The sequence below is a fragment of the Peromyscus eremicus genome, chromosome 8a, assembly GCF_949786415.1.
Source record: "Peromyscus eremicus chromosome 8a, PerEre_H2_v1, whole genome shotgun sequence".
Classification (NCBI taxonomy): Eukaryota; Metazoa; Chordata; class Mammalia; order Rodentia; family Cricetidae; genus Peromyscus; species Peromyscus eremicus.
In genome coordinates this window covers 81193668-81199667 of record NC_081423.1, presented here as the reverse complement: position 1 = coordinate 81199667, position 6000 = coordinate 81193668, and positions in this window count along the sequence as shown.

Here is a 6000-nt window from a genome sequence, read left to right as displayed (position 1 = left end):
GGACTTTGACACTTCAAGGATCAGGAGCCAACTACTTTGTAAATTCCCCCTCAAGTCAGGTTGATTCGCTTACGGCATGATTCACGGTCTGTGATTTGCCAGGGGTATCCCAAAGGTCAGGCTGTGTTCCGTTCGTTATGAGGGTGCACACATAGACAACGATGGCGTGTGGTTCAGCCCTACCCGTCTACCAGGCTTCTCCACTGCTTATCTATCCTTTCATCTTCAGACTTCACAAGTACTGAAAAGAAGAACTTTGGGGGCTGGAGAGGGCTCAGCTGTTAAGAGCACTTGCTGCTCTTCCAGAGGACCTGGGTTCAGTTGCCAGCACACGTCAGGTAGCTCACAACCACCTGTAACTCCAGCTCTGAGGGGTCAGACACCCTCTTCTGGCCCCCCTCTGGAACCCCCGCACACAGGGAGTCCATGGACACAGACACATACACATGAATTAAACTAACTCATAAGTATTTTGAAACTATGTAAGTAGTCCATTTATCATAAGATTTACTTTCTTAACTTTTAAAAAGACATGCTTACATTATTTCACATGTATGCATGTTTTGCCTGCATGTATATATGTGTATAGCCTGTGTGCCTGGTCCTCAAGGAGATCAGAAGGAGACATTGGACCTAAGTGAACTGGAGTTACAGATGGGTTGTGAGCCACCATGTGGGTGCTTGGAACTGGAATCAGGCCCTCTGCAAGAGCAACAAGTGCCCTCAACCCCGGAACCATCTCTCCAACCCTTCGTCAGACTTTCAACAGGTTATAATCCAATACCGTTTACCTCAATGCTTACTCATCCCCATTTAACTAGGAGACACTCTTTAATGATGACTTCTGTGTCTGAAAACAGTCCCTTCTTTGCTTTCTGGCATCAAAAACTGTCCCGACTAACCTTGTTTTTTTCTACGGTCTCAGTCATTTTTCCAAGGAGCCTGGTTCCTTCAAGAGGAGAACGATATTTAGAAGTTTCTGTCTGGGGGCTGGGATCCATTTGTGCTTCTGTGCCCAGATGATATGGTCCACGAGGGCTGTACTTTTTTATGGGTACTCATGTACGTACAGTTATGCGTCTTTTGTATCTCTTTAGATACAGCAGGAGCCAGGGGTCCATGCCTATCCATGCCTTCAGTTCCAACACAGCTGGTTTATGTATTCAGTATTAACGCGTCCCTTTCGAGGACAGCCCTCAGGTCCCTGCATTGTGAGGCAAGCACTCTATCATTGAGTTTATCCCAGTCATGGATGCTCTCTGTTAAATATTCAGGCCTATTCAAAGGATTTTAAAGGTTCAAGGGAAACAGGGCTTTTTGTTTGTTTGGGTTTTTTTTTTTTCCGTATCAGTCACCAAATCAAAGGCTATCTTGCTGTATTTAACTAACAGATGTTCATTCTATATGATAGTTGCTCACAAAACCTTTAAACTAGCCCTGTGTTTTCCCTCTGCTGAGAGTTTTCAATGTTCAGGTGAAAGTTTCACAGCTGTCTGAGAATGACCTTGAACTCTTGATTCCACCCCCCTCTACCTCTCAAGTGCTTGGATTTTGATATCTCATGCCAAACTGCCAATTTTTAAGCTTTCAAATTCATGTGTTTCTTATGCCTTAAGTTTTGTTGCCAGCATCTAATGGCTGACAGATTGAACTTTCTCAATTATGATAGAATGTAAATAAAGTGATTGTATTTTTTCAAACCAAAAACTGGATCACAACCTGATTGCTGTCTATGCTTTGAAATATGAAGTCAGTATTGCCCTGAACAGTTTTGTGGAAATTATTACCATCAAAGTAAGGGCAGGTCCGTGTTTTCCAGCTAGAGAGGAGCTAGGGAACCGTTATACCTAGAGAAAACAAATTACAGATTCTGGACAAGATGTAATTTAAAAAACCTACCACCTTGTCAGGCAGTGGTGGCACACACCCTTAGTCCCAGTACTCAGGAGGCAGAGGCAGGTGGAACTCTGTGAGTTCGAAGCCAGCTTGGCCTACAGAGTGAGTTCCAGGACAACCAGGGCTACACAAAGAAACCTTGTCTCAAAAAAACCAAACCAAACCAAACCAAACCAAACCAAAACCAAAACCTACCACCTGAAAGGCATTAGAAACAGCCTGTTTTATGGTTTTGTTTCTTTGTTTATTTCTTGTTGTTTTGCCTTTAAAAACAGGCTCCATTTCAAACCTCAGAATTACTAAAGTTTGAATACAAAATCTACAGTCTTACTTAGTTAAAACAAAACAAAAAACAAACAAACAAACAAACCATAAGCAATAGAAATAATGGTGGGAATCCTGGGATGGAAGAAACCAGAAGGGAAGTATGAATTCTCTGGTTGATTCTTGAAGTAAATGTGTGTGTGTGTGTGTGTGTGTGTGTGTGTGTGTGTGTGTGTGTATGCATGTGTGTTTACATTCTACCCAATCTGAAATTTAAATATGAAATTTATGTTTCTTCAGGGTGATCAAATCATTCAGATATCCTTGGAATTATAAAATGTCTATGGTACCTTTGGTCACTCTAGCTGCTGCTCATCACAGGTCAGGCAGAATGTGAACTTTCACCCAAGTAAGTTAACTACATGTTTTATAAAGTGAAAAACAACCACAATTAATGCCCCCCTCAATTCCTGTATAATGCCCAAAATACAGTCCAAAGGGGTTGGGGTCATACAAAGGAGCAAGAAAACGTGATATTCCTTCAGAGAAATGAAAACCAGTAATGACTGGCTCCAAGTGATGTAGATATTGAGACAAGAGCAAGGATCTAGCACAGCTGAAAATATGCTCAAAGATGTAAAGGAAAACACGCACACAGTGAGTTAACAAGTGGGAAGTGTCAGCAAAGAAACTATAACAGATGTGAAAATTCTAGAATTTAAAATTTCAATACCTAAAACTCAAGGAAGTCTTTGGATGGGTTCAACAGCAAATTAAGATGACAGAAGTGTGGGTAAACGGGACAAGGTGGTGCATGTCTGAAATCCCAGCACTGAGAAGGTAGAGGCAGGAGGATGGTGAATTCAAGGCTAGCCTAAACGACATAGCAAGTTTCAGGCCAACCTGGGCTACACAGTCACAGCCTGCAATATAAATATATATTGCACACACACACACACACACACACACACACACACACACCCCACTGTGAATGTTAGAGGTAAAAGCACTAGGATGAGAAAGGCCAGTCTAGGGGAGGTGTGGGAAACAGGAAAACGTCTAACACTCATGTAACTGAAGTCACAGAAGAAGAACAGAAGGAGCAGAAGAGGCAGATGGAGAACTAACTGCCAGCTGAGAATGTTTCATGTTTGTTGAAGCCCTGACTTCATAGAAGAGTTCAAGTAGAAAAATGCAAATGGAATCACATCTAGTCCTGTCATGGCCAACTGCTGAAGACCAAAGAGGAAACAGCCAAGAAAACTCTGAAAAGGGAACACATGATAAATGGAGCAAGAACACACTGCTGACTTCTCACCAGAAACCGGAGAATCTAGAACTCAGTGCAGCATTTAAGGGGACAGAAGAAAACAAAAACTGTCAACCTAAGATTCTTTTGCTTTTGTTTTAGGTCTAGGCTGCCTTGGAACTCACTATAGAGCCCAAGATTCAAACTCATAGCAATCCTCCTGCATTGTCCTCCCAAGTCTTGAGATAACAGGTGTGAGCTGCTATGCCTGGCTCAGTCCAGAAATATATATTTGAGACAGAGTCTCACAACATTGGCTTGGCTGGCCTGGAACTCATTATAGAGGCCATGTTGGCCTTAAATTCAGAGATTTTCATGTCGCTGCCTCCCAAGTGCTGGGATTAAAGGTGGCATGCCCGGAATCAGAATTTTGTGTCTAATAAGATTTCATTTTAAAATGTTTTAATTGTTTTTTTATGTGTATGGATGTTTTTCTACATGTATGTCTACATGTATGCACCGTGTGTATGCCCAGTACCTAGGGAGACCAGGAGAGATTGTTGAATGTCCTAGAACTGGAATTACAGACAGTTGTGAGCTGCCATGTGGGAGCTGGGAATTGAACTCAGGTCCTCTGGAAGAGCAGCTGGTGCTCTTAGCCACTGAGCCATCTCTCCAACTTCCTAATAAAATATCTTATAAGCTTGAAAGAAAAGTAAAGACATATCCAAATAAATGAAAGTTCAGAGAAATTGTCCCCCTATAGTTGCATTATTATAAATGTTAGCTAAAGTTCTTTAAGCTTTAGGTAAATGACATTAGACAAGAACCAGACATCCACGAAAAAAAGGAAAAGCATCAGAAATGCTAACTATCTGGGTAAAGCCAAAGTACAATTTATCTGCAGTAAAAATTAATAATTGTCTCGTGAACTTTGTGGTATATTTAGACGTGACACACGATAACTAGAGGGTAAAGGTTGCAGAGTGGAAAATGGTTCAGACGGCTGCACGCCGTCGTGAGCTGGTGTAACTGTAATGGAGCAGACTGAAAAACGGAAGGTGTGCAGTATGGCCTCGAGGACAGGCAGGAACAGACCGGTGAATGATAGGACTTGGGCCATTTAAGAGTCTTCTTTCAGCAACTGGACAGCTAGCCAGACAGGAGTCAATGCACAGAAGAGGCCAATGACACCCAGTTACTTTGATCTCATTGACATTCACCAGCCAGTACACCAGCCCCTGCGGAACATACGTTTTCGAACTACATAGAGCATGGTCTCCCCCAGAAAACAAAAGCGTCCTCATGACTTTAAAAGCATTGAAATTGGAGGTGCTTAATCCCAGCACTCGGGAGGCAGAGGCAGGCAGATTTCTGTGAGTTCCAGGCCAGCCTGGCGCTTACCATGTAGCTCCAGGCCAGCCAGTGTTATACAGTGAGACCCTGTCTCAAAACCAAAACCAAAAGCAAAACCCATCCTGAAGTAAATAAATAAATAAATAAATAAATAAATGGACTGAAAAAAGTAGACTTTTTTTTTTTTAACTGTAGTGGAGTAGAATTAGAAATCAATAGAAATCTTTTTACTTTTTGTTTTACATTTCACCTTTACAAAGAAGGAATTGAACCCTGGACCATGCACATGCTGGTCTACCACTGAGATATATCTCTTGCCCAGAAATCAATAAAAGTGAGAAAACAGAGACCTCGCTAATTCTACAAAATATCTGCCAATTAAATGAGCATAAATAAAATAACCTGTGGACGGAAGAAGTCCCAAGAAGACTATAACTAGACTACGGTGAGAATAAAACATCAAATTCGTAAGATGTAGCAAGTGTTGTCCTCAGGGAGAATGTATAGTGTAAGTGTTCACAACTTGAAAGTGGGCATTAAAAACGTTTGCTGCGTTTTCGCCTTAACGGGTTAAAAAAGGAAGAAATTAAACCCAGAGTCAGTAGAAGAGAGGAGTAATGACGAGCACAGAATCAGAAGAGAAAATTAACCAAGTCAAAAGTTGACTATTGGAGGTCCGTCTCCCCAACAAGGGAAAGAGACTGTAGATCATCAAAACGGAGAGGGAGAAAAGACAGGGATGACGGGAGATAGCAGGAATCTCATCCTGAGAAGTTTGACAACTAGAAAGATTAGGCAAAATCTTTGAAAAGTAAAACTGTTCGAAACAAATGGTATAAAAATCTGAGGGGTTGGGGATTTAGTTCAGTGGTAGAGTGCTTGCCTAGCAAGCGCAAGGCCCTGGGTTCGGTCCTCAGCTCTGAAAAAAACAAAACAAAACAAAACAAAACGAATTGGTCCATATCTGTTTAAAAGATGAGGCTGGTAAGTTCAGATCTAGAGTGTTACTTTAGATGTTACTATAAACATTAAAGAGGAAATACAGGGTAACATGACTCTTTTTAAAAAAATAAGAGGGAATGCTACAAAATAGCAATAAAATCTAATGAAGAAATTAAAGAAAAAAGCTATAGGCCTGAGCCATACACAAGCATAAACTCATGAATGCTTTTTTTAAAAAATAACTTATTTAACTTAATTTTATGTGCATTGGTGTAAAGGTGTTAGATCCCCTG